The 24,451-nt window shown below is 48.9% G+C and overlaps 1 pseudogene across 1 annotated transcript in view; it reads left to right on the top strand.

The window, feature by feature from the left end:
* The first annotated feature begins 9,414 nt into the window (after window positions 1-9,414).
* LOC311246423 (zinc finger protein 516-like) overlaps window positions 9,415-24,451 on the top strand; it is a 91,468-nt pseudogene continuing 76,431 nt past the window's right edge. The window contains exon 1 of the transcript in view: window positions 9,415-11,535. The product of the transcript in view is annotated as a zinc finger protein 516-like (transcript). The remainder of the gene's footprint in view (window positions 11,536-24,451) is intronic.

Genomic DNA, 24,451 nt, shown 5'->3' with positions numbered 1-24,451 from the left:
GCATGACAGTTTCAAGAATTCTTTTGCCAAAACATCAAAGTACAAATTGACCAAATATTTGGACAATACACAAAAACAGCCAGGCGCTCCGAACGTGCACCCCCACCATCCAAATGTATGTCTTTGTGTGTGTGTGTGTGTGTGTGTGTGTGTGTGTGTGTGTGTGTGTGTGTGTGTGTGTGTGTGTGTGTGTGTGTGTGTGTGTGTGTGTGTGTGTGTGTGTGTGCGCGCGTGCGTGCGTGTGTGTGTGTGTGTGTGTGTGTTGAAGGGCTGATGCTTAGGGGAGGATGAAAGGGTACAGTACAGCCTTTCCTTGGCACAAAACCAACCTCCAATTACATTACCCAGAGTGAGTGAGTGGTGAGTGAGTGAGTGAGTGAGTGAGTGAGTGAGTGAGTGAGTGAGTGAGTGAGTGAGTGAGTGAGTGAGTGAGTGAGTGAGTGAGTAATGAGTATACTATACGTGTGTGTGTGTGTGTTAACAGAGTATTAACTACTCTATTAACTCTACTATATAATATAGTCACATTTACTGTACAGTGCATTGGCAGGACGACTATGTACAATGTTGCCAAAGCATAGCAACAGTGTTAAAATAAGATGATACAACAATAATCACATTGTCATTCACAATAGTAACCATCTGATAGGACTACGGGCCTTCTCACTGAAATGTTTTGTAGTTGAAAGTAAATCCACTTCTTTGTGTGTGAAGTTGTGAACTAAAACCAAGCCTGCAGCAACTAGATATACTGTAGTGTAGTGTGTTAAATATGTTGTTGTTGATGTTGTTGCTGCTGTTGTATTAGTAGTAGTTTAGTAGTAGTAGTAGTAGTAGTAGTAGTAGTAGTAGTAGTAGTAGTAGTAGTAGTAGTAGTAGTAGTAGTAGTAGTAGTTGTTGTTGTTGTTGTTGTTGTTGTTGTTGTTGTTGTTGTTGTTGTTGTTGTTGTTGTTGTTGTTGTTGACGACATAGAGCCGAGACAAGATGTATGTTGTAAACAGAAGCCACTGGGCTGTATACACCAGGACCTCCACCGGCCCGCCCGGTCTGTTTAACGCTCTGAAGAATGTAGCCTGTAGTGTAGACCAACTCCAGATGTGGACGGCAGGAATCTCCCTGCAGTGGAAACAGAAATAGCCCGGCCCCCTTTGAAGACACGGGATCGATGGGAAAATAAGAGTGGATTTCCTTTAGCTCACAGAACCAACCACAGCTGCCACGGTTCAGTGTCCGGGACCCGGGATCAGTGTGGGTTCAGCGCCGGGAGAGAGAGAAGCCCTGTTGTTGTTTGACACAGCAGTCACTGTCAGCTGACTACACATCTATAGACTCTCTCAACAACTCATGTTAGGACAAGTTAAGGGGTCCGGCGCCCCAGTATATCTGATGTCAGCCCTCGCCACTCTCCTGACGTGGGGAAGAGCGAGCGTGTGTGTGTGTGCGTGTGTGTGTGCGTGTGTGTGTGTGTAAAGTGTAGTGTTAGTTAGCTGGAGGATGTCGATGACACACAGCCAAGGTAAACAAAGTGGCCCATGCTTGGCAGGTTTTTGAGCGTGTGATGATCAACACTGATCCCTGTGGTGAACTTTAATACAGCAGTGATCACTATCGTTCTCCAGGCCTCAGATGAATGTGAAGGTCTGTGTCACCCTGGACGTATTCACTCCCTCCTTAAAGCCAATTTGTCTTTTTTTTTTCTTTATTGGTTTGTATGGCTTCCATTCGCAGAGCTTCCATTGTTTCCTTGTGGAGATAATCTCATTACATCTTAATTTGGACATGTGACCGTCTGTCTGTCTGACAGGCTTCACGCTGAACAGACTCGACACTCTCCTCACAGACAACCAGCTAGCACTTATTTATTTTTCTTGTTCTTTACGCCAGAACTGAATTAGACTAGGAAGTATTAATGAGAGAGAGAGAGAGAGCGAGAGAGAGAGAGAGAGAGAGAGAGAGAGAGAGAGAGAGAGAGAGAGAGAGAGAGAGAGAGAGAGAGAGAGAGAGAGAGAGAGAGAGAGAGAGAGAGGCAGATGGGAGGGGCTATATAAAATGGAGGAGTGTGTGGGAGGCTAGTCTAGGGACTAGGGAGGGGGGAGGGACTTAGTGTTTTTCTCTCTTCCTTCTCCTTGCTGTCCGTCAGGACTTGATTTACCGTCCTTTCATGTACTGATGTGATTCATTGAACTTTGTGTCTTCTCCTTTTCCACGTGCTACTCTCCAGTTGTCCCATCTAACCACCCCTCACACCTCTTGTTAACCCAAGTCTCATTAAAGGGGAACTACACCCAATTTAAGAATTCATACATGTTACTAAAATAGTCTAAATATATTGTTTAACATGTTCAACTCGTTCAACTCTCTCCCAAATCCAAATACGAGTGCTGAAAGTCAAACTTTGTGATGCCATCAGCATCAGGTATGAAGTCTGAAGCTGCTCTATAGACAATGACTTGGAAAAGATGTTGCACTGAGAGCACCCACCCAGTATATGGGTAGATGTTCTGTTTCAGAACTGAGAACACTACAATAGAATAAAGCTCATTTGGGTATGACAAAGGAAATAAAACATTCTATGGATCCACAACATCAGCCTCTCATTCATTGTGAATGAAGCAACTCTAGACTTAGCTAACTTATAACTTATCCCCGACGACATCACAAGTTTTAATCGTACTCCTCTGATTTCTGTCTTTGTGAGAGAATAGCTCATGTGTTCACACATGTTGATTGAACTTTCCTTTGACATGGAAGTAACATAATGGAATTCTTAACTTGCGTGGTGGTCCCCCTTTACATCATTACTACCAAACAGAGATTGCCAGGCCACATGGAACTTTCTACAAAGTACCCTTAACACTTTGAGTGCCACGGGTCCGGTGCCCCGGAAGCCTGTACGTTAATGCCAAGCAAGCAGTGCAAAAATGCTTCCGCATTCGTCACCGCACGCTAGTGCGGTAAAGCGCCCTTCTTTTCAGACAAATGCTACCGTGCGTGCACCGGCGGCGGCGTGCTCGCTCAGGTGCGTGCGTGCGCCGGCGTGCTCGCGCGAGGTGCCCGCGCATGCGACACGAGCGGAGCTCAATATATATAAGTCACCGCCCCTTATTCAGTATCCAACAAATAGCTCAATTGGCAAGGACACATGGCTGTGGATCCTATGGCTTGTTTGCTGGCGAGTTCGAATCCCATCGAAAATATTTTTTAACGTGATTTTTTTTTAACGTGTATTCTTTCGCCGATTAAGGTTAGGCATTGTTTCGGAGTTGGTTAAGGTTAGAACGGTTAAGTTTAGGCGCTGTTAAGGAGCTGGTTAAGGTTAGAGTTTGTCAAAGAGAATGGCAATATAATTTTAAGGTTAAGGTTAGGCATTGTTTCGGAGTTGGTTAAGGTTAGAACGGTTAAGTTTAGGCGTTGTTAAGGAGCTGGTTAAGGTTAGAGTTTGTCAAAGAGAATGGCAATAGACAGCCTATTTCCGCGAAAATGAAAGGCGCATTACTGCATGCCACTACGGTAAATTTTTGCACTGCTTGCTTGGCATAAAGCTACACGCGCCCCGGAACCCTGTTGCGTGCCACCACCCACTTCAAATTATGGCTATGTATCTAATATGGCCGTCGCTTATCAATGACTTGTTTGCAGTCAACATTGTCGAAACGGATTGTTTTTTAATCGGTTCATTTCCGTTTTATACCATTTTTAAAAGAACGCTAGTTTTATGAAAGTTCCAGAAGAAAAATAAAGATTCTGTGATAAACGCCCTTTACTGGAATATACTGGAATACACAAAAAACGTTGTCATTTTTCGGCCTATTTATGAATCGTTTTCAAATAAACGCTAGATTATCGATAGTATATGTGTACTTATGCACACTATAGAAGCGGGCTGAAAAATCGATTATCCATTTCCTGATCAGCACACACACGCACTCACACACACATAGGGCCCATGTTGATATATCTGTGAAAAAATCTCTGATTATCCCAAGACTGGTCAAATAGATTCCTTACCTCAGATTAGATGTTCTCCAAAAAGATTATTCTAATTCCATTCCAAATATCGATCGCGTTTATTGATCCAACGCTGGGTACTGGAAACACACATTATCCGCTGTTCTGGTGGTCGGCGATGACTTCGATCGTCTCGGGTTACTTGTCTGACAAGTAAAATGTGGAAGCAGGACTTTTTTTTCTCCATGCGTTTCATTCAATCCAATCCAAAGGGGTGCAGTACCATCCGGAGAGACGATAGGGGGCGGTATTTTCCCAATGGAGCTCAGAGAGAGTTCCAGTGGTAACGTGAGGCTAGATTGACGAAATATGAATGGAAATAATAAATAAATAAAAATAAATAAATAAAACGAGATCTCTCGTCGTTGGCACTAAACGGTTGGCATGAACTAACGAGAAATCTCATTGTTGGCACTCAAAGTGTTAAAATTAATACCCTAGTAATATATAATTCAATATGATAATTTATTGTCTTTCATGTAATGGGATTGTGTCGTGATGTAATCATGATATTGAGATATTGGGATACACAATTCCCAATTGATAAATAACAAGCACATATTAACTCAAAAAGATTTCATCTGAATCATTTCTTAAATTGGCAGCTTAAATCATTAACCGTTTACTGTTACCATTACCGTGAGCAGGCATCGTGATTGATATGGAGAAAATGTCCTCACGATTAACATAATATCGACTTCTTTGTTCTTACATATTACCCAACTGCTCCACCCAGTAACCTTTTTACCAACAATTTCCCACCAAGAGCGGAGAGTTTAGTCTCACGAAAAGATCGCCGATTTTGTTAGCTTACGTGCTAACGTGAATGGGATTTGCCATTATAATAGTTAGCATTGCGGCTAGCATACATTATCATAGTAACGTTACACATGGGAGACTATCTTGCTGGACACAAACATTGTTGATATAGCGGTCTGGTTAATGTTGTTATATCGCTCGCTATTGGTTGTACTAGTAACGTTAACGCTAGTAGAATGAATGGATGAACACTTTATTTAACAGATTGCAGAATGGGTACAATACAATACGGCGCAATACAAACAATTGTTAAGGGGATGCAGACCAGAAAAATACTTTCGTCTTGTTTACATCAGGGACCCCCGATATCATTTGTTACAATCATTTTCATATAACGCTATTTGCGACAGCTCTGCCATAAACACTGGAAATAATCTCGGTTACTATGTCCACACGCAACCACTGAAACCGGGATGCGCCCAAAACTCCACCCTGGACTCCGGTTGTAAAAGACCACGGTTGCAGTGTTCCAAAAACCCGGATGCGTATGGACGAACAGTGCAACTGCGCACATTAAATCACGGTTACATAACACCGCACGTTCGTGTGGACAGGGCCTCACTTTGGATTTATTTTAATCCATTAACTGATCATTCTCCTTTTTGTTTTCTTTGTTAGTCTTCTCGTATCACTTTGTTGTGTATTTTAAACACCTCGCCGTAGTTGGAAACTAGAGCTCAGCCCCTCAGCAATTGGTTGAATGAATGAATGACCCTCGAGACATTTTAGTCTTCACTCAGCAACATTTTGTTAAAGGGGCACTTCACCCAAAAAACAATGCTGATTTATTTTTTCACATAATCTCACACACATTCAGAAACTCTAAACACTTTTGCACGCATTCATTTAGTTTGACAGTTATTAAAAGAGTTTGAATATGGCCACTAGAGACATGAATCCTTGTATTAATTACAGCTCAATGAAATGATAAGGTAACAGTCCCTACGAAACAAGGTGTTATTTCATTTACATAATTTCATGGAGCTGTAATTAACACAACACACGGATTAAATGTTTTGGTGATGCACCCCTTTAATAAGTGTGTAAAAGCCAGTTGTTATGGTGTGTATACCCAAACAACAGAACACAGTGCCATGTGAGACATACGATGCTACAGCGATGTCATGTGTTTACAAGCTGCCCAGGTAATACCAGTGTGTGGTATTGTGTGGTTAACTGCATCCAGTTCAATTACAAGTTTACATTTTGCAGGTGTTGGTAATTTAAAGGCCCCCGACTGACACACCAAGCCGCCTGTCGACCTGCTGTCTGCACACAGTAATCTCCCGTAATCTCCCATCCTTTCTGCGGTGTGTCTCACACAGACGGCAGTCAGCTAGTATAGTAGATTACAACCCAGGACAGATTTCCTTAAAACATCTGAGTGACTGGCAATGTTGGAACATTCACCAGCCATTTGGCATTTAATCTGGCTGATTCCACAACCGCTCCCCGCCTTATCTTTAAGTCTCACGCGTAGACGTGTCCGGGTGGGGACTGACTTGCCCTGAGGAGGACTGGCTTGCCCTGGGGAGGACTGGCTTGCCCTGGTGGGGACTGGCTTGCCCTGGGGAGGACTGGCTTGCCCTGGTGGGGACTGGCTTGCCCTGGTGGGGACTGACTTGCCCTGGTGGGGACTGACTTGCCCTGGGGAGGACTGGCTTGCCCTGGTGGGGACTGGCTTGCCCTGGGGAGGACTGGCTTGCCCTGGTGGGGACTGGCTTGCCCTGGGGAGGACTGACTTGCCCTGGTGGGAGGACTGACTTGCCCTGGTGAGGACTGGCTTGCCCTGGGGAGGACTGACTTGCCCTGGCCAGTGGCCACAGAAGCAAACACACCCACAATGTTATTCTGCGTGTCGGCTCTGCTGTGGCTCCATGTAGCCTGTATTTGACATTCCAATCAGATTGGATACTTTTCTGCTATGTATTTTAGATGTAGGTTAACATTTTTATTTTATTTATAAACTACATTCATTTGAGAACAACTAAGGCCAACAAAGGCCTTTCTTTGTGGAGTTTGCATGTACTCTGGTTTCCTCCCACACCTTAAAAGACATGCAGGTATATTCATATTTACATTAGGTACAAGTATATTTATCCACCTCTTTCTGAATATACCTGCATATAATCCTTTTTACATACCTATAGATAATATATATATATATATATATATATCTGTACATATCCCTTACCTACTCTTACTAGTTATACCGCTGGTCAGTAAGACTTACTAGTTACTACCATAGTGTCTTTATACCTGTATCACTGTACATAATAATAATAATAATAATAATACTACAACACTGTATACATCTGATTAGCACTATTACTCAGTAGTACTCTTTATATTATACTTATATAAACTTATATAAGTACTTATATAAGTATACAAGTACTTGGTAATCTAGAGATTCTAATTCAAATTCTAATTAATATGATCTAACACAGACAGAGAAGAAAATGTAAATGTCAGTATATTGTTCAGGCCTGCTGATTGATTTCCATCTCATGACCCTGTCTAGATGGCGATGGTGTACAGTGTGGTAGAGAAGGGGGTTCTGTGAGATTTAAGAAGTATGATTGTAATGTTCTCTTACCCCTACCCAACCTTATCCTCTTATGATTATAATCAATTATCCACTTATGATTACAGGCTGGCACCAGCTCAGCTTATGGGCTCTGGCAGTTTATATAATGGCCTCTAACGACGCTGTCACTCACATTTCTCATAATTCAGACTCCACACTTGCACCCGCTCTCTCCGGCACGTTAATGAATCCCATTTATATTCAATTTCTCACACACGCTTATTTATATATGTATTTAGTAATAGTTTTCAACTATTTTTCTCCTGCTTATTATTTCAGTAATTATCTTTATGAACTTTCTTTTTTGTTTGTTTGAAGGAAGTAAATAGTCTTGTCAATGAACCACTGAGGAACCCACATTCTAAACAGAGCTGCCGATATACACCAGATACAGAGAGAAGGAACCTCTCTCTATCTATTATACTCTCTCTCTTTATGTCTCTCTCTCTCTCTCTCTCTCTCTCTCTCTCTCTCTCTCTCTCTCTCTCTCTCTCTCTCTCTCTTTTTTTTTCACTCCTTTCTCTCTCTCTCACTCATCTTCCCTCTCTCACACTCTCTGTCCCTTCTTTCTTTATCTCTCTCTATTTCTTCTGTTTCTCCTCCCCCCTCTCTCTCTCTATTACGCTCATGTTCTCTCTGACACTCCATCCCACCCCCCTCCCCTCCCCCGACCCCAGTTTTGTGACTGGAGAAAAAGAGCAAAGCAAACTGTCTGAAGAGCCACTTCCTGTTGTGTACTTAAGATCCCTGTCATGTGATAGTGTCAGTTGAAGCGGGCATGCGACGCCGGTGCGGGGAGGGAATATGGTGGCAGTGCTGATCTAGCTAATGTTGAACGTTGCTCCCCGCCACTGTGATTGTATAAAGTGTCGACTCAGCCAGTGTGGCGTCAGGCCCCGAAGCACCGCGCGGCTCGTGCACACACACACACACACACACACACCACACACACACACACACACACACACACACACACACACACACACACACACACACACACACACACACACACACACACACACACACACCACACACACACACCAGACACACACACCACACACCACACACACTCACACACCACTCAGCGGTGGTGTGGCACAGGCTGTACTAGACACACATGCTAGCTTCATGCTACCTATACTGTCAGAGGTACACACACACACACACACACACACACACACACACATACACACGTAAAGATGATAATAATACAGGTCAAATGTATGACACATAAGATCCACTCCCACTGACACATAGTCAGAGCTGTCTATGCAAATGTGTAACTGAACACAGGTGCTTTTGTGATGCACTATGCTAACATCTTTGTCCCCGTTTTTCTCTCTTCTCCCCCCCCCCCCCCCCTCTCTCTCTCTCTCTCTACCTATCTCTCTCTCTCTCCCACCCTTTCTCTCTCTCTCCTGCCCTCTCTCTCTCTCACCCTCTCTTCCTACCCCTCTCTCTATCCCTCCCCCTTTCTCTCTCTCTCTCTCTCTCTCTCTCTCTCCTCTCTCTCTCTCTCTCTCTCTCTCTCTCTCTCTCCTCGTCTCTCTCTCTCTCTCTCTCTCTCTCTCTCTCTTCTCTCGCGCGCAGGTTGGCGTTATCTGTGCCGAGCAAGCTGGTCAGAGCCGCTGATGTTCTGAAAAGCTAAAGCCAAGAGAAAAGCCTTGGTGAAATGAAAAGAAGAGGAGGCGTGCGTTAGAGGAACCGCCCGGAGAGGCCCAGGAACCCAGGCCGACCGGGGACGGGGCTGAACACGTTCACTCTACCTCCAGATATGGCCCAGTTAACAGTGGGCTGTGGATTATAGTGCTTGGACTCAGAGCTAAAGCTTAACCACACCTGCCCCAATAAATGATAGCACTGTGTGCGAGCTCGCTTTATTTAGTGCCACTGCACGCACACACACACACACACACACACACACACACACCACACACACACACACACACACACACACACACACACACACACACACACACACATTGACAGCGCCAGAGGAGGATGGATGGACAGCGGTGCGTTTAATAACCAGAGCCCGCTAGATGGAGCTGTTGTGCTGAACGCTCTGTTTAAAAGGTCACAGCAGATGAGCGGGGGGGAGATAGCATTAGCGCTAACTGATACCGACAGAACAGACAGACAGCCCTAGATGTACCGCTGCAGATAGCAGTGGGGATACAGTGTTGGCGAGCTAGCGCAGGGCCGGGCCGGTGCGGAGGACACCATGAACCCCAGAGACAGCGTGGAGTTTGATGGAGACCCAACCCGGAGGTCAGGAGGAGGAGGAGGGAGGAGGAGGAGGGAGCTGGACGGAGACGGCACCGGCCAGGGGGAGGGGGAGGGAGGCGGAGGACGACCGGACCCCGGGGGCCTTCGACTGTAACGTGTGCGGGCCGCAGCTTCCCCTTCCTCAGCTCGCTGTCCCCAGCACATGAGGCGCCACACGGGGGCTCGTCCGTACAAGTGCCCCTACTGCGACCACAGGGCCTCCCAGAAGGGCAACCCTCAAGGTCCACATCCGCAGCCACAAGCTGGGCACGCTCTCCAGCCACCATTCCAACGACGAGGAAGAGGGCGGCGCCGAGGAGGAGGAGGAGGAAGGGTCGCGGCCTGAGGGTCGGCGTCTCCGAGGGGTCTGGACGGAGGGAACCAGTCCGACTAAGAGCGGCTCCGCCTGCAACCAGAACGATCAACGGAGACGGTGCGGAGGAGAGCCGGAGGAAGGGGCCGGCGAGGAGCCTGAAGAGGGAGAAGTCGGTGACCGGAGCATCGCCCCTTCTGCTGCCGCCTGTGTGGCCTACGAGGCGCAGCGGGAGGACCCAGCTTCTCAGCCACATTGAGAAGGTCCACATCACCGCCGACGCAGAGGAGGAGGCGCCGGTCAAGGAAGAGGTCGGGTCAGAGGTCGAGGCCATCCAGCCACAGAGCGACGGGGACCTTCCCCTGCGAGACGTGTGGCCAGGTCTTCACCCAGGCCTGGTTCTTGAAGTCGCACATGAAGAAGCACGCCGGGATCCTGAGCACTGCTGCCGCATCTGTGGTCGACGTTTCAGGGAAGCTTGGTTCCTCAAGTCCCACATGAAAACCCACAACACCAAGTCCAAGTCCAGGCCGAAGGCAGAGTCCACTGAGCTCCCGGCCACCATCACGACGTGGGCCCAGGACCCCCGACGCTTGTGACCGGCTCGGTGAACTCTGTCTACCAGATCTGCTCCAAGTGCGGGAACCTGTTTCACAACAGGGAGAGCCTGAGGGCCCACGAGAAGGTCCACAGTCAGGTCAAGAAGCCGCAGCTCCGACATAACCCCAGCGACGACGAGGACTCACCTGCTGCTAAGAGGGCGTCTCCTGGACTACCTCAACCTCCAGACTCCTGAGAATAAACAGGACACAGATCAGGAGGAGGAGGAGGAGGAGGAGGAGGGGGAGGAGGAGAAGCAAATTAGATTAGGCTACAGGATCCCAGAGCTAGATCCGGTCTGCAGGTTACCAGGCCTGGCAGTTGGCCACCAGGGGCAGGGTTGTGGAGCCGGTAGAACCCAGTTTATAAGGCCTCATCTGGGGCAGGGAAGCCTGGGCGAGGAGGCTCTGGCCGGAGCTGCCTGTGGTCTACGAGAAGGAGAGCAGCCGCTTCGTCCTGAAGAGCCAGGCGAAGAGGGGCACGGGGCGACGCAGGCAGCTCCGGGCTGGCAAGCCACGCCTCCTCCGGAGACCGGACCCCGGAGAGCCCTTAGCGACACGGAGGTACCGCCCCTCCTCTCGCCTGGACCGCCCCTCCTCTCGCCAGGGACCCCCGGCCGCCCGACCCTCCCAGAGCCAGCAGCAGACTCCCTCCAAATCCAACAATGAGTGCTTTGAGTGTGGGAAGGTGTTCCGCAGCAGGCACCAGATGATGGTCCACCTGCGGGTCCACCGGAGAGAAGAGGGGGAAGGGATCTGGGGGAGAGAGGGAGAGAGCGCCCAGGGGAGACCGCTGGGGCTCCACCAGCGACCACGAGTCGGGCTCCCTTCGCTAGCCGGCCCCAGCACCCCAGGGTACGGAGACTCCCCCCGCCAGCCTCTACGCTGGGAGACCAGGCCTCAGAGATGGGAACCCGCTAACTCAGGCCAGATGGCAGGTTAGTTCATAACCCCCGTATTGTCCCTCTTGGTTAACACGGTATATGGGTTTAGGGCCCGGCTACATTGAACCATTTTTGTCTTGTCTGTATGCATCTGTTTTTATTTATTTTTCAATGAGGAGTATCTGTTTGTTGGACAGGGCTGAGGGTGTGTCAGACTCCACCAGATTAAGTGTCCGTTTGGACGGACGGGACGGAAAAGTTTGGAGGAGATGATCTTTTGGAAATTATGAATACGTCATCCCTCCATCAGTAAAGCTGTCATTTTCTGCAAATGCACGATTAAGATAGGTTCAAATGTAAAAACAAACATCAGTCTGTTTTATCTCAGTTTTGCCCTTATGCAGAGAAAAGAAACGACATTCACTGAATCTTTCAATGCTGTTGGGCCAAGCCCTTCTCTCTCTAAAGCAACTATTTTCAGTATTTCTGATGTGTAAACACTGTTTAGAATGAATGCCAGGGTCCTTAGGTTTCGGAAACCTGGATCAAGGGTCAACATAGAGGACCCTGTGTCACCTTTCAATTAAAGTACAAACATGAAAATCACCAAAAAGGAAAATACCACAGCAGTGCTATATGTACAGACCGTATCAGTGGAATCGAATATATTCACATGGTGGCCATTTTGCTTTTATGTCATGCTCACCTTAGGTGGGAACAGGGTGGACAGGAACCCAACCTGAGCGTGGCATAAGAGCAAAATGGCCGCTGTGTGAATATGGTCAGTGTTGCTAGGGAACAGCTTGGACCCAAGTGTATTTCCTGTCAGCTGTTGCTATTAGCAAACTGGAAATAAACTTGGGTCCATGTAGATTCTAGAATGTTTACATTGTCAAGTTGAAACCATCTATAGTTTAAAGTAGTACATATATTACACATGAATAGTAAGTAGTACACTACTACCAGTGTATAATATTATATAAATGGTTGGAAATAACTAAATATCAGAGCTCTCATCAGGCCTTGTTTTTATAGCTTCGTGGGTTTCCCTTTGAACACCCAAGAATGTGACGCTTTCAAACCCGAATAAGAAGGAGATAGGATTCTTGATTGGAACTGGAATGTGTTGAATGTAAACAACAGCACAGCGAGTGGGGGCTCTAGTTTGGCGAGTGGCCTCACAGGGTACAAGCAGCAGAGGTCAAAGGTATAGCGGAGGATAAGCATGCTTTAGCCATTTCCTTTACATGCCTCCCCCTCATGGCCCCTGACACTGACAGCCAGTCAGGAGCCAACATCTGTTGGTGAAATAGCCATTGTGTAGCCGAGGCTCATCGCTGGCCCCATTTGGAGTGGAGTTAGGAGCCACCTTGTGGCCAGACACTGAAATTACATCGCAGCTCTGCTGTTGTATTACGTTGGGTGTATATACACACACACAACATCAAATCTGGTCATTCAACTTTGATCACTCGAGACTCGAGAGCAGTCCGTTGACATACACTATGATTTTTTTTGTAGGCTACAGTAGAGCAATAATGCTAGCAAATACTGATATGAAAGCCTGTGTCTTTTTAGCATGGCATCACAATAGAGATAGAGAGGGCATTTTTTGGAATGCCTATCATTTCCCCCCTTCCTCTACAACCAATAAACACGGAGGGGGGGGGTGGGGGGGGGGAATAAATCCTGCCCACTCTACTGGTGAAAAACACCATCACGGTTGATTTATGATAAAGCAAGGATGTATGCCAGACTACTGCTCTGTAAGTATATTTCAGGTCAGGATTGCATGTATCTAAGCTGTTGTTAACTTGTTAGGATTTTGGGTCTTTGCCTGCTCGTCTGGTTCTGATACGGTGTTAAGAATCTGAGCGATAGCTTCCACTCGTCCCCCCGGTGGTTTAGACGAGTCAGAAATAGCAACAGCTTCTCTCCATGCTCTGACCAAGCTGTGTGCTATTTCAACTCTTCCTGTCTCAGGAAACACCCCCTCCTCCCCTCCTCCTCCTCCTCCCCACCTCCCTCTCCTCCTCTTATCTGTGTGTGAATATGTTTTTTTCTCTCCCCTTTTTTTTCCCCTTCTTTTTTACGCCCCTTACGCTCAAAATACCGTCCGCCGTCTTCTCACTTTTCACGCCCCACCTCCCTGATGTCTGATTCGAGTTTAATGGATAACCAGACATTAAACAAACAAGCCGCAGGACAAATGAGAACTTTGGAATAAAACTTGCGAGAATAAATACCTTCTGCTGCAGCCAGTTCCCCACGTTTTTTTTTTTTTTTTTTTTTTTTTTTTGCCAACATGATGCCACACAGTAGAAAAACAATGGGAGGCCTGTTCCACAGCCGTTAAGGCTGTTGTGAACTCTGTAGTAAATGTAGTGTGAAGTTTCTCTCTCTCTCCTCTCTCTCTCTCTCTCTCTCTCTCATCTCTCTCTCTCTCTCTCTCTCTCTCTCTCTCTCTCTCTCTCTCTTCTCTCTCCTCTCTCTCTCTCTCTCTCTCTCTCTCTCTCTCTCTCTCTCTCTCTCTCTCTCTCACACTCACACTCTCACACTCTCCCATTCAATCATTGCACCAGAGTCATGGGAGACCGGGGACTCTGGAGTCTAGTCTCCAGAAATTGTGTTCAAGGAATGTACATTCGGGGCGGTTCGGTCGTGCAGCTGTCTTAGAACAGATGTGAGGGAACAAACATCCATGTACGTTACGCTTGTGTGTACGGTTCTGTGAAAGCGTACTTATTTTCTTATTGCGTTAGGGGTGTGTGAACGATGCACACGTTTTCAGAATCTATAGCAGATTACAATGTCTTGATTTTCAGGTTTTGGTTATTTATGCGTGTCGAAGATGATGAGGTGTTTACCCGCCTTGGCGGCCAAATCAGCTGACTGCACACCCCGTGGAGCTCTTTTAAATCCAATCAAAATAACTATCAAATAGTTGAATACTAAACATTTCTCACGTGCTAATGTCAGTATGAAGTATAATCACTCAGAAGTATTGTAATCTATATCTCTCCCTCTCTCTTTCTCCCTCATTTTCTCTCTTTCTCTCTCCCGCCCTCTCTTTCTCCCTCTCTCCTCTCACCCCTCTTCGCGTGAACACTTTAGGCAACCAACATGCGCTTCCGCGTTTCTCTGATTAACATGCGCTTCCGCGTTTCTCTGATTGGCCGAGCGTGGCTCCCCATTAAGCTCCAGGAGAGAGGAGAGAGGCTGAAAACCCGCAGTTCTAGCCCGACTGATGGGAGCCGAATCCCGGATCCGATTTTTCTGATGAATACCCCCAAAACATGGAGGTCCCGAACGCATGGAAGTATTGATTGCGCTGTAACGAATCATTAAAAAATATACCGTTAACTGGAATATGTTGTGCCTTTACACATATGTTGGATTAGTAATTGGTTTGTCATGACAAACTAATAAAAAATCGCGATTTCCGTTCATTGTAAACAATGATGAATGTAGTCACTGTGTGTTGTTGTAGCCACCGGGTAAATCGCGATTTTTATTAGTTTGTCATGACAAACCAATTACATAATCCAACATATGTGTAAAGGCACAGCATATTCCAGTTAACGGTATATTTTTTAATGATTCCTAACGGCGCAATCAATACTTCCATGCGTTCGGGACCTCCATGTTTTGGGGGTATTCATCAGAAAAATCGGATCCGGGATTCGGATTCAGTTGGGCAAGAACTGCGGGTTTCAGCCTCTCTCCTCTCTCCTGGAGCTTAAGGGAGAGCTTAGTATTCCTGCCTCTGAGGAGCGCATCGCGGCTCATGCGCATGCGCACGCTCGGCCAATCAGCAATTCAGAGCAACGCGGAAGCGCATGTTGGTTGCCTAAAGTGTTCACGCCACCCTCTCCCTCCCCCCTCTCTCTCCCCTCCCCCTCTCTATCTATCCCTCCCCCCTTTCTCTATTTCCCACCCTCTCTCTATCTCTCTCTCTCTCTCTCTCTCTCTCTCTCTCTCTCTCTCTCACCCTCTCTCTCCTATACCTCTCTCTCTCTCTCTCTCTCTCTCTCTCTCTCTCTCTCTCTCTCTCTCTCTCTCTCTCTCTCTCTCTCTCTCTCTCTCTCTCTTGTGTTCTCTCTGACACTCCATCCCACCCCACCCCCCCCATTAATGTGAATCATTTTCTGTAATGTAATCAGAATATGGTTTACTTGATATTTAGATCAAGAATAGTTATGAGTGTAACAGCTTCTTTGACAAAACCAACTGTAACTGTTGTGAAGGGCCAGATTAAACCGAATATATTATTTATATATATATATTTAATTGTATTTGTATATTCTCTAATATTCCCTGATATCCCTTGTATATTCCTTGTACAATATGCATTGAATATCCATTCTAGCCTACTGAACATCCCATAATAGTCTCCATTCTACTATTGGTCGAGACCTTGGTGCCAGGCTGCCATACCCCTCAGACCCAGTTCAAACGTACCGCCCCACATGTACAAACAAGTCCTAGTTCCGCGTAGGAATCTGGCTACCGCACCACTAATGGGACTATTTGTTCATAGTGCGTATATATACTGCGCTACTAAAGTAGGATTTTCTTTTCAGTCCAGTTTCTTACCCTCCAATAGAGTCACAGACGTAAAGCCTCCCCGCGACGCCACGTGTGGGAGTAAGGCCAAGTTCGCCTACCATCGGTATTGAGACATCGTGTATATTAATATTTGAATAGTCATATTTGGCACTATATCGTCGAGTTGGACGTAGTCTATTAAGCTAATAATAGTCTGTTAATATATAGTGCTTCGTGCGGTGAGAATACTACCGTAGTCAGTACCCCATCGTTTCAGGCAGAGAACTGGCTGCTTACCCAGGGTGGTTGACCCCATGTGAAGCAGCACCCGAGGAGCCCCAGAGCCGACGAGCGAGTGGACCTGTATACCGGATTATTCTACCGACGACAGCCCGCCTTCCCAGGCACGGATTATGCTTTGTATACTTTGATTATTCCATGGATAAAGACCCCCGACACTGCCGTGTGTTGGAACCCCCCCCCTGGAGAGGACGCAAGGTGAGGAGACGCTCTGCAAGACGAGGTCGCTTCACGTCTCTCCCCCGTGGACCGGAGAGAGCCGGCCCACAAAGAGTCCACCTGCTTTCATCTGTGGTCCAAGGATCGCCGGCGCATTGAACGGCACTACAGTGGGTTCACCTGGGATACCCTTGGCCGGACGAGGCAGCCGGATTCTACCCCCCCCCCCTCCTACTCCTGTCGGCTTACAAGCGACCGGATTAACCCCCTCTAGTGTATCTAGTATATAATCATTAAAGTATCATTGCTGTTATTCCTTAACTATTCCAGGTCGTATATTTACCACCTGCGCCTTCAGAGATTGGACATTCTCTATTGATATACCGACGAATACTCTTTGCCATAAAAGTGCATACTATTTCTATTCATAAATGTAATTAGTGATTAAGTGCTTGTTCTACACACCATCGCTGTGTAGAAATAAAGACCTGTTTCGACTTCGTACATTGTGTTGGATCCGTTTCATCTACGTGAGAGTGTTTATGATAATATATTTATGCCGTGTACTGGGTGGCCGAATATTAAGTACAAAGGTAGTGGTAGTAAGTATCATATCTAGTAATACAGTCAGGGAATTGTACCCCTCAGTTACAATTGGTCCTTCGAGCCGGATGGTAATTAGTGTAATTATTAATATAGTGTTATTAATATTGAAATGGCCTATGATGAACACTCCACGAAACGATCCTCCTAACCAACGCCCGCAGCGCGAACGACGGCTCCCTCAGTACTTAGAGGCTTACGCTGTCAGTCAACAACCTAGTCTTCTACTAACAGTAAACGCGGTAAAACTAGAAAGTAAAAGTATGTCTAACCCCAACGCCCAGACTACCCCGACCATAGAGGCCCCTACGGGCTCTAATGTAACTGACCAAGTTCACGGTGGGGACCAGTGGGAACCAGACATGACTTCACACCCCGCCAGTACTGAAGAAGTAGTCCCCGATGAGTCCCGGGAGGAATACAACGCTACCGAGAGAGAACTCGGCACGGAAGAAGACGGGGAGAGCACCGTGGAGATAGAACTCCAAGGCTCCGCAAGGAGTACCCCGAGGGAAGGCTCCCCTATACAACCGCCTTCTCCCAGCGAGGCAGAGAGGACCCTACAGCAGGCCTTCCTCATCAGCCTGAACGCCGCTGCTGAACGCGACCGACTGCAGATCCAGCAGCGAAGCGAACACGAGCAGATACGTCTAGAAATAAGACGCATTCAGATGGAAGAGAATGTGGCCCGAGAACGAGCCGGTGCTCAACGGGACGCAGCGCGCGACAGACAGCAGTCGCAACTAATAGAACAGCTGATCAGACGGACAACACCCTCTCCCTCCGCCAGAGGCTCCAGGAACTCGTCTAGACACACCTCCAGGGCGGCATCCCCTAGCCGAGTAAACAACCCTGAACTTGACCAACAGACGAGGTCTATACCCCCCACAGACCACCTCCCCCCACCGGTCCAAGCGAGACCTAGCAACCGGGAAGGAGCAGCATATCCTGTGGAGAGGCTAAACCAGAGACTACAAGCACTGGATGACCTAACTGAAGACGAAGAGGAAGAGGAGGAGAACCACGCCCGAAGACAGCACAGTACTCTACCGGACCAGGAGGCCCGGTACAGCCCAGGCTATACTCCCGCGGAGCTGCGCTACAGACCCCCGACTCTATACCCGGGTGAGCACGACGCACGACCCGCACCGAGGAACAGCACCTGGACAAGCGGGCCATGGTACACTGCCGGTACCAGCCCATACCAAGGAGCGGGAGGAGACTCGCCTAGGAGGCCTCTCCCCCAACGCTCGCCGATGTATCCACAGTCAGCGTCATACATTGGCACGCCTATGGTACCCGACTTCACCCAAGAGAACCGGGCCCAGTATACAGAACTCCGCATGTGTCTGGAGACCATGTTGGTGGATGTATTGGATGAACGCCACAAATACGCCATCCTACTGAAGCACTTAAAGGTACCCCGCGCACATAATATAGCGCTCGCCTACGCGACTTCCACCACCCCATACACAGCAGCGCTGGTAGCATTGGACCAGAGGTATGGGCGCATATGGGATTACGTGATCCAGGAGATCCGACACATCGACCGCTTACCCCCAGCAATAGACAATCGAGCACTGGACGACCTGTCCATCAGAGTGCAGTCCCTGGTAGGGATGTTGGGAGCGCAAAGAGAGAAGGGGAGGCATGAACTTTACGCCAACTCAAATGTGGAAAGGATCCTGGAGAAGCTGCCGCCCGCTCGTCAGGAGCGCTTTAGGCGGCAGAGGGACCACAGAGACCCGAATGGCCCCGAACCGAACCTCCTCGATCTAGCAGACTTCCTGGCGAGAGAAGTCAGCAGCCTACGGCTAGATACATTCGGACGGAGCACCCCTGGCTCCAGAGAAGGAACCAGACGACTAAATGATGGAAGAAGATCGGTGACTGTGATGCACCAATCGGAGTCAGTACCGAGCAGCAGGAGCCACAGTACCCCCTCCAGAACGGAGAAGTGGAAGATAGTGTGCCCCTACTGTGAGAAAGAACACTGGCTAGCGCAATGTGACTCCTTCCCCAAGCTGAACGCGGAGGAAGCAGGTCAATGGATAAAGTCCAACAAGCGCTGTTTTCGCTGTGCACGCTCACACATGGCAGCCGAATGCCGCTTAAAGAAAAGGTGCACCAAGTGCGATGGAGCCCATCTGGACATACTTCACGACAGTAACAGACGGCGCCCTTCACCTGCACCATCCAGCCGCAAAGCGAGCGTCATGTACATCGATCCCGCCAGCAGCAGTGGAGCCCGAGTACTCCTAAAAGTAGTGCCTGTGACACTAAGCTACCAGAATAAAGTCCTGGACACTTACGCCGTCCTCGATGACGGGTCAGAGAAGACCCTGCTGCTCGCCTCCGCTGCGGCCCAGCTAGGGCTGCGGGGAAGCGAAACCCAAATGACAATTCGGACAATAAGACGAGATTTGAAGACGATAAAGGGCGAGAATGTCTCATTCTCTATCGCAGCAAGCGGCCAGCCTGAGCGACGGTACCAGATTGCAGACGCTTTCACCAGCCAAGAAATAGGACTGTCGCGGTACACATACCCCGTCGCCAAGCTGATGGAGAAATATGCACATCTGCGCAAGTTACCGATCCCGCTCATAGACAATGCTATGCCGACCCTGTTGATAGGCTCCGACCATGCAGACCTCATTGTCCCGATAGACCGGGTTCATACCGGACCCCGAGGCTGTCCTGCAGCAGTCGAGACCCGTTTGGGATGGACTCTCCAAGGCCCGCTCGCCAAATCTCTCAACCAAAGTACAGCCACTAGATGTCTCCACTCCCGAGTCACAGAGGGAGAAACCGCACTCCTGCAACACGTAGAGCGGCTATGGACCTTGGAACAAATGCCCTTTAAGAACGGAAAGAAAGACATTCGCTCTAAAGATGACATTTACGCAATTCACCTCCTCGAGACAGGGACCAAGAGAGTCCCGGTCAACGGCGTGTTGAGATACGCCACGCCACTCCTGCGGCGAGAAGGAATGCCTACTTTCCACGCCAAGACAGACGCCACAGAACAGTACCTGCTGAACACGGAGCGGCGCTTAGCCAAGAACCCCGCCCAAGAGAGTGTATACCGCGCTGAGATTGAGAAGCTCATCACAGCGGGACACGTCACAAAGATGGACATTAAAGAGGCTGACCAGACCACTGAATCGTGGTACGTGCCCCACCACAAGGTCCATCACAACGGTAAAGACCGCATAGTATTTAACTGCAGCTACCAGATCGGATCCCAAAATCTGAATAAAGAGTTACTGCCCGGTCCCACACTCGGCCCCTCCCTACTCGGCGTTCTACTCCGCTTCCGCCAGGAAAAGGTGGCCATCAGCGGGGACATTAAAGGAATGTTCCTGCAGGTGAGATTAGTAGAGGCGGACAAGCCCCTGTTACGGTTCCTATGGAGAGAGAAGCCAGGAGATGAGCACCCAGCCATCTACCAATGGGAAGTCCTCCCCTTCGGAACGACGTGCAGCCCCTGCTGTGCGACATTTGCACTACAGAAACATGTAGTAGAGGACCCAGCAGCGGACGAAGAGGTCCGACACAGCGTAAAGAACAGCTTCTACGTAGACAACTGTCTACAAAGCCTTTCAACCCAGGAAGAAGCCGAGGCTCTCCTGATTAAACTCCGCGCCTCATTGATCAAAGGCGGCTTTGATCTCAGGCAGTGGGCCAGCAGCGATCCGCAAGTACTGCGCAGCCTCTCCTCCGAGGACAAGGCAGCCAGCAGCGAGACCTGGATGGCTACAATCCCGGGAGAAGCCCAGGAGATGACCCTGGGATTGGTGTGGCGATTCAAAACAGATTCGCTTCACTACAGACACAAGCCCCTGACTACGGAGCAGGGAAGGCCGGCGGCGGCGCCGACCACCAGACGGAGTGTGTACACAACACTCGCCCGACAATATGACCCGCTAGGATGTATTCTACCGTACACCACCAGGGCAAAAATGATTGTACGAGCATTGTGGGACAAGGACCAGGGCTGGGACGACCCCATTCCCGCACACCTTGCATCCACCTGGAGAGAGTGGGAGATGGAGCTCCACTCACTCCCAGGCGTTAATATGCGCCGAAGCTACTTCCCACCCACGGTGAGGCCAGAGACATGTAAAATGGACTTACACGTCTTCAGTGACGCCTCAGAGGTCGCATACGGATCAGTAGCCTACTTGCGGGCCCAAGACCAGGGGGGAGAGATCTACACAGCATTTGTCCTCGCCCGCTCGAGAATAGCCCCACGCAAGCAACAATCTATCCCACGTCTAGAGCTCTGCGCAGCCCTAGCCGGAGCGCACCTAGCCACGCTCATCCAACGTGAGCTCACCATACCGGTGTCTAGAACAATCCTGTGGTCAGATTCCACGACGGTACTCGCCTGGATCAAATCGGACTCATGCAAGTACAAAGTCTTCGTGGGAGTCAGAGTCACCGAGATTCAAGACTTAACCGAAGAGTTAACCGGAGAAACAGAGTGGCGCTACGTTGATACAAAACAGAACCCAGCTGACGTCATCACCCGGGGGATGCCCCTGGATGACCTCACCCGTCGCAATGTCTACAGTGACGGCCCCGCATTCCTAAGACTCCCGGAAGGACAGTGGCCCACGCCTATCCCGAGGGAAGCAAGTCCAGAGGAGGTGGAAAATAAGAAGTCTGTGTTCTGTGGATTGAGCACCGTAGCCTCCACCGACCCTAACATAGACGATTGCACGTCCATAGAGAGTGCACAACAAAGAACATTCCTGCGGTACCACCCGGAGTGCAAGTCCCCCGCTGATATGTCAGCAGCTAACTACGAGGAAGCAGAATTGCTTCTACTGCAGCGAGCCCAGAGAGACTCGTTCCCCGATGAATTGGCCTGTCTACAGGGAGGAAAGCCCGTCCCATCCGACAGCAGATTAATTCACCTGGCCCCCGAGAGCGACGCTCATACCCTCATCAGAGTGGGTGGTCGCCTACGCAGAGCCCCCAATCTACCGGATGACATTAAATACCCGATCGTATTGAACAGCCGACACAAGGTCACAGAGCTGATTATAAAGAAATACGATGAGGATGTACATCACGCAGGAGCAGAAAGAGTCTTCGCGGAAATCAGACGTCGTTACTGGATCCTACAAGGAAGAGAGGCGGTACGACGCTTCCAGCGAACATGTCTAGACTGCCGCAAGTGGCGCGCGCAGCCCAGCATACCAAGGATGGCTGACCTTCCTCCATGTCGCCTCCGAATCGGTGACAAGCCATTCCACTCAACGGGTATGGACTGCTTTGGCCCGCTGCACATAAAGAAAGGAAGAGGAACCGAGAAGCGGTGGGGTATTGTATTCAAATGCATGACCACCAGAGCGATACACATCGAGCTTCTCCCGACCATGAGCACAGACTCATTCCTTATGGCCTTCCGAAGATTCACATCACGGAAAGGAAGACCGTCTACCCTATTGTCCGATCATGGGACAAACTTCAAAGGCGGCGAAAGAGAGCTGAGAGAGAGCTTCCAAGCTATGGGCCCAGAACTTAAGACCCACCTCGCTCCAGCACAGGTTGATTTCCAATTCAACCCCCCAAACGCACCCCACTTCGGTGGCACTTGGGAACGAGAAGTGCGCTCCATAAAGACAGCCCTGTACGCAGTACTTGGGGCCCAGACTGTGGCGGAAGAAGTCCTAATGACAGTCCTCACGGAGATTGAGGGAGTACTTAACTCGAAGCCCCTCGGATATGTCTCCAGTGATGTGGCGGATATCGACCCAGTTACCCCCAACACACTCCTGATGGGGCGGCTAGATCCTGCATTACCCCAGACAATGTACCGGCCTGAAGAAGCGAACGGCCGACGAATGTGGAGGTACAGCCAAGTATTAGCCGACAAGTTTTGGAACAGTTTCCTACTGCACTACCTACCGTCTCTACAGACCCGCCAGAAGTGGGTAAAGGAGAGAGACAATTTGACAGAAGGAACAGTCGTCATGATTATTGATCAATCACTGCCCAGAGCTATGTGGCCGGCCGGCCGCGTAAGCAAAGTGATCACCGATGCCGACGGCAAGGTCCGAGCAGCTGAAGTGCTCGTCCAGGGTCGCACTTACACCCGTCCCGTGGCGAGGCTCATAGAACTGCCTCGACTCCCAGACACAATCGATGATGACCATGACCCTACAACCCTATGACTTTGTGAAGTTGACTGACCCCTACAGCAAACCCTTATGTGTAAATAGACAACGCGATTAATCTGTCTCTGTTTAACTGATTAGGTCTGGGACCTATTCAGGGGGTGGCTGTTGTGAAGGGCCAGATTAAACCGAATATATATATTTATTTATATATATATATTTAATTGTATTTGTATATTCTCTAATATTCCCTGATATCCCTTGTATATTCCTTGTACAATATGCATTGAATATCCATTCTAGCCTACTGAACATCCCATAATAGTCTCCATTCTACTATTGGTCGAGACCTTGGTGCCAGGCTGCCATACCCCTCAGACCCAGTTCAAACGTACCGCCCCACATGTACGAACAAGTCCTAGTTCCGCGTAGGATTCTGGCTACCGCACCACTAATGGGACTATTTGTTCATAGTGCGTATATATACTGCGCTACTAAAGTAGGATTTTCTTTTCAGTCCAGTTTCTTACCCTCCAATAGAGTCACAGACGTAAAGCCTCCCCGCGACGCCACGTGTGGGAGTAAGGCCAAGTTCGCCTACCATCGGTATTGAGACATCGTGTATATTAATATTTGAATAGTCATATTTGGCACTATATCGTCGAGTTGGACGTAGTCTATTAAGCTAATAATAGTCTGTTAATATATAGTGCTTCGTGCGGTGAGAATACTACCGTAGTCAGTACCCCATCGTTTCAGGCAGAGAACTGGCTGCTTACCCAGGGTGGTTGACCCCATGTGAAGCAGCACCCGAGGAGCCCCAGAGCCGACGAGCGAGTGGACCTGTATACCGGATTATTCTACCGACGACAGCCCGCCTTCCCAGGCACGGATTATGCTTTGTATACTTTGATTATTCCATGGATAAAGACCCCCGACACTGCCGTGTGTTGGAACCCCCCCCCCTGGAGAGGACGCAAGGTGAGGAGACGCTCTGCAAGACGAGGTCGCTTCACGTCTCTCCCCCGTGGACCGGAGAGAGCCGGCCCACAAAGAGTCCACCTGCTTTCATCTGTGGTCCAAGGATCGCCGGCGCATTGAACGGCACTACAGTGGGTTCACCTGGGATACCCTTGGCCGGACGAGGCAGCCGGATTCTACCCCCCCCCCCCTCCTACTCCTGTCGGCTTACAAGCAACCGGATTAACCCCCTCTAGTGTATCTAGTATATA

Source organism: Notolepis coatsorum (assembly GCF_963971535.1).
Source record: "Notolepis coatsorum genome assembly, chromosome: 19".
NCBI lineage: Eukaryota > Metazoa > Chordata > Actinopteri > Aulopiformes > Paralepididae > Notolepis > Notolepis coatsorum.
Note: the sequence above shows the minus strand (reverse complement) of the source record. Positions and strands in the feature narration are given on the sequence as shown.